Raw genomic sequence first — 13,408 nt, 5'->3', positions numbered from 1 at the left:
CCCCCTCTACCGGCTGTGCAGTGTCATGTGCAAAAATAACTCACTCCAGGGGGCACTGCAGGGGAATTTAGACCCTACTCATGGAAAGGTTAACAAATACAGTATACATGTGTATACTGTATATATGTATGTATGTATGTATAGATAGATAGACAGACAGATGGATGATGTTAGATAGATAGATAGATAGATAGATAGATAGATAGATAGATAGATAGATATGAGACCACCTACCTTAATTATATTGTTGGATTGAATAAAGAATAATGGTAATGACTCATGTGGACAGTCATTTTCAATAATTCAACAGTCCAGAGTCAGTTCTTCTGCTTATACTACAGTATGTAAAGCACCACATGTAAATTATTTGTGGTGGCATTGTTCAGGTTTCCATCCCCAAAATGCTCATGTACCCAAGATGCCATTATTAGTTCAGTCATACGATATGTGTGAGTTAGTCACATTAGTACATATTATTTTTATTTTCAGCAGCTTTCGCAAACCTGCTTTGTTTTTTAGCTGTTGTATACTGTTTGGCTCTTTGAAGACCTGTTAAATTTGAAACTTCATAACAATGTGTAATTAATTATGTGATCAGCCTGGAAATACCTCAATGCCATGTAGTCATTGAAAGTAATCAACATGTTGGAATGTTTGCAAACCAATCAGAATCAAGAATTCAACAATACTTTTAGTAGGTAATTTAACAATAGAGAGCAACAGTGCTTGCCCACTTTTTCAACTGTATTTTTCCCATTCATTGTTTAAAGGGATTTCATAAAAGCCTTCATAAAAAGTTCTAAGCCACGAACCAAACCAACTAGCTCTGAGGTAAATCAAAGCTGCAAAAAAATAAAAAAAAAATAAAAATAAAAAAAAAAAAACACATTTTTAAATGTTATATTTCAAAATCAGATAAAAAAAACTAAGGTACAAAAGTACAGTGTACTTCACATCAGGGAATGAACTACAAACCCATGAAGCATTTCAAATTATATAATTGAATTAAAACCGATGGAAAATGTGGATTTAAATGTGGAAAACTATGGATTTAAAGTTGTTAATTTTATGTGTAGAAACAATATATTTTAAGTTTATCGTAACACTTTATAATAAGTTTGTATTTGTTAACATTAGTTAGCGTAATTTATTAAAATGAACTAAAAATGAACAATACATCCACAGCACTTATTAGTGCTGGTTAATGTTAATTTCATCATATACTAAAAGATTATTTTAAACTAAACATAGTATACATTAGCATTAATAAGTGGGGGCCTTGGTAGCTCAGCAAGTAAAGACACTGACTACCACACCTGGAGTTGCAAGTTCAAATCCAGGGCATGCTGAGTGACTCCAGTCAGGCTTCCTAAGCAACCAATTGGCCAGGTTGCTAGGGTGGGTAGTCATGTTGGGTCCAAAAAAACAAAAACATTAGTAAGTGCCACATGAACTAAAAATATAAACATTTTATTTTCATAAATTAACATTAACCAAGATTAATAAATGCAGTAAAAATTGTTAATTGTTAATTTATAAACTGAAACTCTATATGGCACGAGTCCAATTGCTTGCAGTGTGTAATTTGATAGTTCCTTTGACATGTAATCAGATATCCAATCAACTTGTGTATTCTCTCTTTGTCTAACATTTAAATTGCTCAGTTTGCCAGATAAGCCAGTTTCACTGCAACGCACCAAAATAAAAAAAAAATTTCTCTGAAAATTCTGTTTGCTCAATTGGTTGCTGGGCTTTTCTTCTATTAACTTGTACGGTAAAATCTGCTTTTGGCCATGACACATAGACGTGTGTCTTTACCAAGGTAAGCTTTAGCCAAATCTGGCCTGGCACACATCGATATCTTAGGTCATTCGTTTAAATAAATCCACACATAGCTAGTCTAAGTCATTAGTTAAATAAACGCTGGCTTTCCTGGTCCAGATACACATTATTATTCAGGTCACTAGTTGTTTAAGCCATTTGGCCAAACTGGCTCAGGCACAATGTGGTGATGTGGGCATGACCGAACGACATGTGTGGAGAGCGAGGCCGGGAGAGGAAGAGTGGTAAGGATTGACATCTGTAGGAAATTATCACTGCCGCGGGTGTGGCCGTGAAGTCTGGGCCGGTCTGCTGGAGCTTCGGGGAGCCTGGGCACTTCCAGGACCGATGACCCGCGATGGAGGAGGAGATATTGGTCTGGATTCCGATGCACCAGAGGCCACCCCCGATCGAGCAGAAGCGTACCGTATACCTGTGAGTATTAAGGGGTGTACATACAAAGCCTTGGTGGATTTAGGTTGTAATCAAACCTCCATTCACCAAAGCCTGGTTCAATCCGAGGCTTTGGATACAGGCCAGCGGGTGAAGGTAAGGTGTGTGCATGGGGATATTCAAAATTACCCTGTAGTGACAGTCATTATTCAAATTCAGGGACAAAAGTATAGTGTCAAGGCTGAGGTTAGTCCCCACCTCTCCTATCCACAAATTTTGGGTATGAATTGGCCGGAATTTACTACTTTATTAAACGTTATTAATTTATTTTATGTGTGGATGGGTCTTGCAACAAAGTGTATCGGTGTGGTGTGTGATTCGCTGCCTGGGGAGGCAGTGCCAGGGCCATCTACGTCAGCTCCCCATCAGGAGGACGTAAGGGAGGGGGAAGTCTCGGCTTCCCCAGCCCCTAGAGGATTCGCTGCAGGGGCTTTCCCTCTGGATCAGATGCGAGACGAGACCCTTAGGCACAAATTTGACTAAGTGAAAGTGATTGATGGTCAACGCCTCCAGCCAGACATTGCACTCGCATATCTGTATTTTTCAATTATCAAGGATTGGTTGTATCGAGTTATGCAGGACACTCAGACAAAGGAGGATACAACACAATTGTTAATACCACAGAGCCGTTGGGAAATGTTATTCCAGGCGGCTCATTATAATCCGATGGCAGGTCACTTAGTGCAGGAAAAAACACTGAACCACCTAATGGCCCATTTCTACTGGCCGGGCATTCGCAGGGATGTTCGTAGGTGGTGCGTGGTAATTCTGTGAATGTCAGCATGTGAATCTTCTGGCCACCACAAGAGCACCAATGTGCCTCCTTCCATTGATCAAGGTCCCCTTCGAAATTATTGGTATCGACCTCGTCAGGCCATTAGAACAGACGGCATGTGGGCATCGTTAGTTCTAGTGGACTACACAACATGATATCCGGAAGCAGTGCCTCTACGCAACATTTCAGCACAAAGTGTTGTGGAGGCACTCTTCAGAATTATCTCCCGAGTGGGGATTCCGAAATAAATACTCACTGATCAGGACACTACGTTTATGTCACATGCACTACGCGAACAGTACAAATTATTGGGGATTAAATCAATTTGCACCAGTGTTTGCCACCCCCAAACGGATGGCTTGGACGAACAATTTAATCAGACCCTAAAGAATATGATTCATAAGTTTGTGCACACACTCGAAATTGGGACAAGTGGCTCAAGCCCCTATTATTTGCAGTACGAGAGGTCCCGCAATCCTCCACTGGGTTCTCCCCATTTGAATGATTGTATGGGCGTCGACTGCGCGGCGTGCTCAACTTCCTATGAAAAATTGGGAGGAGGGCCCTTCAAACAGCAAAAACAAAATTCAATACATCCCAACTCCACATGCTGGGGCAATTAGCACAGGAGAATTTGCTCCAGGCTCAAGAACGTCAAAGCTGGCTGTATAATAGGGTACTCGACTATGGGAATTTATACCGGGAGATAAAGTCCTTGTATTGTCCTTGAAGTGCACAACTGGATGGGTGGAAGTATGGTATCTTGGCTTCCACTTGGGTCATGGGCAGGTGCGGCCCCAAATTGATAAGACCACAGCAATTGCAGCCTGCCCCAGGACTAAGACCAAAAATGAGGTGAGACAGTTTCTGGGGCTGGCTATTATCGTAGGTTTGTGCCTAACTATTCAACCATCATCAGCCCACTGACTGATCTTACTAAAAAGGGGGCACCAGATCCAGTCCAGTGGACGGAGCCGTGTCAGCAGGCATTAACGCAGGTGAAAGCTGCACTTTGTGGTGGGCCGTTATGGCACTCTGCTGACTTCTCTCTCCCTTTTATCTTGCAGATGGACGCATTGTACAGGGGGTTGGGAGCGGTACTGTCCCAGATGGGGGAGTGCCCCGTGCTGTACATTAGTCACAAACTGTCACTGAGGGAGACTAAGTACAGCACGATAGAGAAGGAGTGTTTGACCATCAAGTGGGCGGTCCTTACCCTCCAGTTTGTGTGTTCCCTGGGAATCTAACCCATGACCCTGGCATTGCAAGGGCCATGCTCTAACAGTTGAGCTTCAGGAACCCATAAATGGGTTTGTATGTCTAATTGTGCAACAGCAGCATGTCCTATATGCTCAATGCAGCATGTCTTATTGTTTGTGTAATTGTGCAGCTGAAGCAGCATGTCCATATGCTTAATTTAGCATGCTGTTGGTTTTTTAGCAGTAGAAAGTCTTCGTACTTGCTCTGAAGCAGCAGCTGTAGCATAACAGATCTACAATCCCAATTCTGAAAAAGTTGGGACAGTATGGAAAATGCTAATAAAAAGAAAAAGGATTGATTTGTAAATTCTATTCACTCTGTGCTATATCAAAAGCACTACAACAATTTTTAAATAAACACATTTTAAATCAGATGATTGTAACATGCTCCAAAAAATTTGCAACAGCCAAGTGTTTACCACATCATCATTTATTTTAATAACATTTATTAAGCATCTGGGCATAGAAGACACAAGTTTAGCAAGCAAAATTTTCCCCCATTCATCCATTATGCAGGTCTTCAGCTGCACAATTGTACAAGGCTTTCATTGCCATATTTTATGCTTTACAAAATTTGCCACACATTCTCAATTGGAGACAGGTCAGGACTGCAAGCAGGCCAGTTTAGAACCCGCTCTCTCTGCTTACGCAGCCGTGCACTTGAAATCTGGGCAGTATGTGGTTTGGCATTGTTCTACTGAAAAAAGCAGGGACGTCCCTGGAAAAGACGACATCTGGATGGCAGTATATGTTGCTCCAGAATTTGTACATATCTTCGCAAGTTACCCATTCCATGGGCATGGACACTCCCCTATACCATGACAGACACTGGCTTTTGGATCTGATGCTGATAATAACCTTTTCCTCTTTGGCCTGGAGAACAAGAGGGCTGTTTTTTCCAAAAACTATTTGAAATTTGGACTCGTTGGTCCACAAAACATGATTAATCTCTACTTTCCATCTCAGATGAGACCGAACCCAGAGAAGTTGACGGTAATGATGTCCGATACTTGAACGAATCGTTCTTTTGAGCCGAATCTCAGCAAGTAACAAGTCGAGCCAGTTCACAAAATTGAACTGAATCGAACTTTATTTCCAGGTTGATGATGCAAGAAGCACAGCTGAATTATGTGCAATGGCTATGCAGCAGTCAAACTGTTCAATTAACACTAACTGTCAAATTTTTCCGAGGATTACTGAGGACTTGCTATGTATTGAGACTTTTATGGCAGTAGCACAATAAAGCATTGATATACCTACAGATGTTTGTTTCTGTGCTATTTCTGAATTATTTAAAAAAGATTTTCAAATGGAGGTCTTGAGAATTAAGTAGGCATTTTTACTCTATATTACTAACGCAAATTATTAATAATAAATTCGTTTTCTAGTTGTGTTTGTATTTTTTAATTAGACTTAATGAATTGTGTAGCTAAATCAGTGTGATGGACATTTTCAAGAAATCTGAATTTCATAAACTTTTGTGTCAGCAACAACATACTAAAACAACAATAAATGCAGATGGCTAGTAGCCTGAGATCGAGTTTGAAATGAACAAGTTGAACTTATACAGGCTTGGCAGCTCTTATGAGTTACTAGGTCGTTTATTGAACCAAAGAATCTGTTCAAAATGAACGAATCAGTCCTAAAAGCTGAAACGGACATCAGCATTTTGGGTCAAGTTAGACTTAAAATAAAAAACTGGTGAAAGAGCAGATTCCAGAAGTAATGAGCATGCGTGTACTGAGGACTTGAACGAGCCTGGGGCGAAATGTAAGTTTCTTTAATAACAAACTAAATGAAATATGCTAATGACTAGTTTTATTAAATAACATTTTATAAAAGCATGCAAAAACCTTTTGAGTCGAGAGATGTAAATGAATTTTACTGTTGTTTATTTTGCATGCAGTTTATATTTTAAGTTGTTGTAAGCTGAATCATAGTTTCTTGTCAGATGATTAAGACTATTTTATCCTCTTTATATGCTTTAGAAAGGTAGAACATATCCACATTTGTGCGTCAGTGTCTGTATACACAATTTCAAGGACTGTTCGTTAGTGACGACATGTGACGTCATTGTTCCATGAACATTTCCTGCTTGTCAAAACAGAGACTATTTAGCAGAGACAGGCCACTTCTTTTAAAATGAATGGGAGAAACTATAACGCCCAGTAGCAGCGCGTGATGGGGCTCACCTGAACCCAATGAAGAGCCTCGTCACTGCTACCTTTAGACACCGAGCGTGCCTCTCCTCGGGAGACCGGTCTCTACCTGCTGGAGTGTTTGCAGGCCCAGGAACAGAGTGGGGACGGTCCGGTGTGAGATAGATGCGTCGACAGACCTGCACCCCGGAACCCCAGCGTGAGTTAGATTGGAGCACATGTAGTGGCCGACGGGCCAGGATGCCAGGCCGCTATTCCCCTCAAGTGCCGAGGCCCAGGGAAGCCGGGCCGCTCGAATGAAGCTGCCATCCCATGCACCTCTGACCAAGGAGGGGAGCGCATCACGGCCGTCGGGACCCTATCCACTATCACCTGGACTTCACTACTGTCTTCACTACTCTTCCTTCGCATAGCCCTTTCCACCACAAAGGCCCCAGATTCCCCTTTGTTTTGGACATTTTTAATAAATGCCTTTCCGAGGCCTGACGCCACACCCACTGTGCCCGTCTCTTGCTCACCCCACCACACAGTGTTGTCAGATTTGACTGCTTATTTGAAATATGTTTTTTTTATCTTAATCTTGACCAACTGTTTTGGAGATTTCGGTCTTTCCCCATTCAAGTAGAAAGGAGACACACTTTCATGACACTTGCTTACATAGAAAAATAGCTGCCCAAACTGCCCAAGAGCATTTCAAAGATGGCCGCCGAGTGGACTGACTTACCTTGAAAAAGAGACTTTGTCAAAAGGATATGGAAATACTGTACATCTGGACCGTTCTAATTCCCTTGTTTTTGTTTACATTCATGAAATGGTCTATTGGGTGCTTTCGTTGTAAAACTTTAATTAATATTTGTCAGTCATAGGCTATTCGAAATGCAGGATCACAGAATGAAACACTGATGACAATAAACCCCCTTATTATTATAACTTAATTGAATAAAAGGTAATAATCAGTAATGTGCATTCACATATGGCTTTATTTGAATGTTTCAGCATGAGTACCATGACACTGGGATGCTAGAATTACGTACGACTGACGTCATTACATGATGATGTAAAAGTACTGAAACAAACAATCTGAAAGAAGCGGTTCACGGAAATAAATCGGACTTCCCATCACTATTTGGCAGTACTTCTGGACAGTATTGATGTTCTTCTGCTTTGCATTGTAAAGCCTTAATTTATATATCTGTGGATGCAGCAGTTAATAGTGTTGACTGACAAAGGTTTATTGAAGTATTCCCGAGCTCATGTCATGATATCCATTGCAGACAATTAACGGTTTTTAAGACAGTGACATCTGAGTGATCAGAGATAACACACATTCAGAAGTGGTTTTCCAGCAGGACAATGCCAAACCACATACTGCCCGGATTACAAATGCATGGCTGCATCAGCAGAGAGTTGGCCTGTTAGATTGGCATGCAGTCCTGACCTGTCTCCAGTTGAGAATGTATGGTGCATTATGAAGCACACTATACAGCAACAAAGACTCTGTACTGCTGAAGACTTATGTAATGGATGAATGGGGGAAAATTTTGGTTGTTAAACTTAACAAACTTGTGTTTTCAGTGCCTAAATGCTTAATATGTGTTACTAGAAGAAATGGTAATATTCCACAGTGGTAAACACTTGACTGTCCCAACTTTTTAGGAGCGTGTTGCAATGATCAGTGATATTAATATATAAATTAATACAAAACATCAAATAATGTGTTGTTGAAGTGCTTTCAATACAGCACAGAGTGAATGGAATTTTTTATTAGCATTTTCCATACTGTCCCATACTGTTCCTTTTTCAAATTGGGGTTGTAGTCCGCCAAGACCAAAATCCTATAAATATGTCATACCCACATTAACATGCTAAATCTTTTCGAGTGTTGTCATGACTGAACTAATGTTAACAAATAGAACCTTCTTGTAAATATGTTTCCAATTGTATTGCAAAAAAATTCAGATGTAGTGTATGCAAATAAATTAGTATGAGAGTGTAGGCAAACTGACTCGATTGCGTCATTGCGAGTGGGTGGTCGCTGCTGGGCTCGTTTGGCGTGCTTTGTTTTCTGTCATTCTCTGATTGATAGATCTTTTCTCTTAAGGACCATGGGTAGTGTAGTTCTTCACCAGGAATCCGCTATTAAACAGTTTTAAAAATAAAGTTAAAATAACCCGGATGGCTTTAACAGAAGCAAATACCATCGATTAACAACCTCTGGGCTCACTGTAGGTCTGTCTTTAATGGTTTATAAGTTATAATTAATTATCAGTTTGAACAGGGAGAAAATTAATTTTTAATTCCAGAACCAGACTGTTACGATCTATAGTTAAATAGGTGCTGTACAAGAACTTTTTTACTGGTACTGTTTTTGTTCTGAACTTAATCATAAGAACTTAGCGTGCACAATGTAGGTGGTAACTGAAGGAATCTCATTTGGTGCACAGGATATCTCCATTTCCTGCACTTTTCTCAGCAGATAAAAAGATGAAGCACTTGCCTAGAAGTGCTATGAAATGTTAATAAGCTTTGAGTGAAAGCAGCAGAGGTCAATTTTCAATTTTGAGGCAGGAGCCATTTAATTCCACTCTGAGAGATGTAGGCCCGATATTAAGCTGAGTTGTTTTCAAGAGCGCAGTGGAGGGAACTGATATCGGAACCATACAGACAACAAATAAACCAGATGAGACAGTAATACCTCCTGGAGTGTGTTTAGACTTCCTCAATCAGATCAAACTAGGAAATAAATGAGGCCCAGTTGAGCACTCGAGACAGCTTTCAAAGTTTTCTCTTCTAAATCGAAACCACTTATTTTCAAGCAATATGCCATGGATTACAGATTGTAGATTCCTCACAGCAGGTAGTATTTCATAGTATGCTGATGAGTGCTGTTTCAGAAGAAGGAACATTCTGCACTATGGACCTCTTACCCATGAGATTTCACTTTAGAAAATAGTTCACATCTGAATGGAAACAAATATGAGAGAACAAAGGTACCCAACTCCCTCTCTTGTTTTCGTTAAAGGGGATCTGTATCACCATTTATACTGAAGGTACCTGGACCTGTTGATCACTGATTCTTTAATACTGGGAAGAAACAGGCTTCAAAACTGTACAGAAAAATAACAATTTTACTTATCAATTTACAAAATTATTTTGTACCTGTCCCCCGTCACCCCAGCATCACAACCACCCACCAAAACAAAATGTATGTCTCTTTTTAAATCTAAGCCTGTATTAAACAGCCTATTATAGGATTTTCAGCAACATTTAATAAGTATAACAATTATGAAGCATAAAACACTTCATGAAACAACAAAAATGGAAATGGTAACGTACCAAAATATCCAAAAATTGTTCTGGCCAACAAATATTATAATTAGTCAATTGTATATATTTATGAAATTTTAAATTTAAGAGGATTTTGAACTAGGCGTTTGAAACTAACATGCAAAACCTCTGCTAGAGAAAACAAACATTTGCACAACTGGACTTTTGACTGCAAATTTTGCTAAAATATAGTCCTTGTGACAACAAGGAATATTTCCATATTTTTTTGGATTGTTCTTAACACAAACGTACACATTCTTGTGATCATCTCTGATTAATTTTCAAAGTGGAAATGTTATTTTCGAAACTAATTGCTGATAAAGTAGTGAGACATGTTTTGTCCCATGTCTCAAGAATCCATGAGAGATTAATATCAGGAGGATTGTGCCGTGCATCTTCCAAATATGTGACATTGGATGATTTTAATGCTAGTCATTCATTTCACCACAGTTATAGTGGTCAATATGATCATGCAGGAAGCTCAGTGGCTTTATATAAGTATTTACAGTAAGTGATCTTATGAAATATTAAATTATAATTTATGATATCTCAGGCTTTCTAATCTGTTATGAAAATGAACCTATCTGATTATATTAATCGTCTCTAAAGAACAAAACATAGCCAACATTGCTATAACTATAAATAAATAAAAAACAGACAAGCTGTCAGTAAATGTATGAGCATTTCAGCGCTCTGAATAACCAGTAAGACTGGTTATAAAACTCACTCTCCAGAGATTATTTATTTTGTGCCTGCACAAAAATTATAAAAGTATTTTGTTGTTGTTGACAGCTAATAATAAAAATAATAATACGTTTATTTGATATAGCACCTTTCTGCAAACTCAAGGTTGCTTTACAATTCAAAATATTCAACACATAAGAGAGAAAACATACAATGCAAAGTTAAGACTAGTACACAATACAAAAATAACACAATATAAAGATAGATATAATGGTATATCAGACAGGAAATCAGCAATTAACCAAGAAAAGATAAAAGAAGTTATAGATCAGGGAAACAATTAATGAAAATGTAGGTTTTCATTTGGGTCTTTAAATTAGAAATGGTGGAGATTTTACGGAGAGTTTTTGGTAGAGAATTCCATAATTTGGGGGCTGCGACACTAAACACTCTGCAACCAAGTGATGACAGCTTAAAGCGGGGAGTAGCAGGAGAACCAGAGCCAGATGACCTGTGCACAAACCAGAAAAAAACCAGGTCAGTGATGTATTGTGAAGCAAGTCTGTGTAGGGCTTTGAAAGTGATTAGGAATATTTTATATTGAATCCGATAGGAAACAGGTAGCCGGTAAAGGTTAAGGAAAACAGGAGTGATGTGAATTTTTTTTTTTTTTTTTTTTTTGGAATAGGTGAGAACCCTGTCAGCCGAATTTTGAATATACTGAAGTCTGCTGAGTAATTTCTTGGGGAGACCAAAGCAGAGAGCATTACAGTAATCGAGACTTGAGGTGATAAAGGCGTTTACAAGGGTCTCTGCATCTTTGGAACTGAGGATGGGACGGAGCCTGGCAGTGTTACAGAGATGGAAAAAGGCAACTTTAGTGAGAGAGGAAATGTGAGAAGTGAAAGAGAGTGAAGAATCTAAAATGACACCTAGATTGAGAATTGTGTGGGAGGGTTGGACCATAACTCCATCAGTATAAATAGATATATCCACGGGACAATAGATATATCCACGGGACAGATACATGTACATTACCTGGCCATGCTATTTTTACTGACCGTGGGAATGAACAAAAATAGTGCTGCTGCAATAAAGCAGGCCACTGAAATGAGGTCTGTCAAAACAGCACTTATTAATGCCACCACACTTTCCTGTTCGGAGGGTTGCTTTGTTTTGATTGCTCCTGTAGCTAATGAGAATGAACGAGACCCTCTTGTTTTGGCTTCATGCAATGCATTAAATGCATTAAAGTGATATTTCACGCATGTGTCCACTAAATGTGGTCACATAGTTCACTAAAATGAAAATTCTGTCATCATCTACTTCTTCCTTTTCTTTCTTCCATGAAGCACAAAAGGTGATTTTTATTTTTTTTTAAAGTAAACTATTTTCATTAAAATAGTAATTAAAAAAGTGATTCACTGATAATCTTCCCCTAAATATCCAATCCCCATTTACTTTCATTATAAGGAAAAGAGTGGCCAGCATATTCTTTAAAATTTCACATTTTGTGATCCACAGAAGGAAAAAAGTCACACATGAGGGTAAGGTTTTTATATTGGGTGATCTGTCCCTTTAAGCACATGCATATTTTTCAAGTTTTCTTCCTGGGCCATTGTTTTTGATCCATAAGGTCTGCACTGCTTTGTATGTCCTTTAGTTGATGGATGACCGGTGAGGCAGCAACACACTGTTTACACGCTCAGATAGAACGGCTGCCTTTCTCTCCCATTTTGGATTCACCCCCAAAACCGTTAGCCAGAGCTAGTTCTATTGTTTCCATCTGTCTGCTGCTTACATTACTGGTGAAGAGACGGATATGTCGTATTTGTCCTGTGGGTGCCATCAGCATGTCTATTGTCTCCATATTAATGAAATCCAGGTGACGTGAAATAGGCAGCTCTTCACTCTGATTGGTCAAGGAAAACCCTGTCTGACTGCAGAAGCATAGAGCTATTGCACTGCATTGGAGGAGCCTAGAGTCATACTAAATGGCTTCCATAGCTAATAATTTTCTAGCGAGAGTTTTCCTCATTTCACTGAGAAACACATTCCCATCACCAATGAGCTGCATATTTTTGCATTAAGATGAGCGATTTACCATGGAAAAGTTTTTAGTCTTAAAAAACTAGTGGGACTCTCCAAGCAAGCCTATGAGAAATAGCTTGCTTTGTAAATTAGGTTTATTGATGTTGCCTATAAATAAACCTAGTAGGAGTGGGAATACAGTGGCATTAGATGTGTGGATTTCTACTAATGAAGTTGCTTGGCAGCTCTAATTAGCTTTGGCCTTTATGTGCTTTGTTTAAAACGATTAGAAATTTAACATTGAAGTAATTTACATCACTCCAAATAACATGCATTTTACTGTATCAACAACAGTGTGAATGATTTGAGTGCCAGTGACATTACATTTGGTATGAAAATCGCTTTCATGCTCTAAAGTGATCGAATAAAATGCCATTACAACTTTTGTGGTGGTATTGGTATATGGCATCCATTATAATTTTAAGTGATTTTACTAAATCCCCATACTGGAGAATATTGCAGCTTCTCTGCGTGATACTAATTACACTTAACTAGAGCTGAGAATCTTGTATGGCTTTTTTGTATATAACTGTATAGTACAGTCTGGTAGAGCAGCAGACAGCAGTTTTCTCTCCAGTCTGGTTATCAGCAGATCTTTCCTCCAGATGTAAAGAACTTCACTTCTCTTCTTAAATTCAAAAAAGCTGTGCCAAATGTCCCGCTAAGCATATTTGGATATACAGTACAGGTTAAAATGTCTGTTTGGCGCTGCTTACCTCTCTGAGATATCTTTCATTGATGACAGTGTGATGGAACATTATAAACTTAGAGTTTTAACTAACAAACTTTGATGATGGCTTGACAAAGTCTTGCCTGATTATGTAAAACAGCTTAAGAAA

The sequence above is a fragment of the Myxocyprinus asiaticus genome, chromosome 11, assembly GCF_019703515.2.
Source record: "Myxocyprinus asiaticus isolate MX2 ecotype Aquarium Trade chromosome 11, UBuf_Myxa_2, whole genome shotgun sequence".
Lineage (NCBI taxonomy): Eukaryota > Metazoa > Chordata > Actinopteri > Cypriniformes > Catostomidae > Myxocyprinus > Myxocyprinus asiaticus.
Note: the sequence above shows the minus strand (reverse complement) of the source record.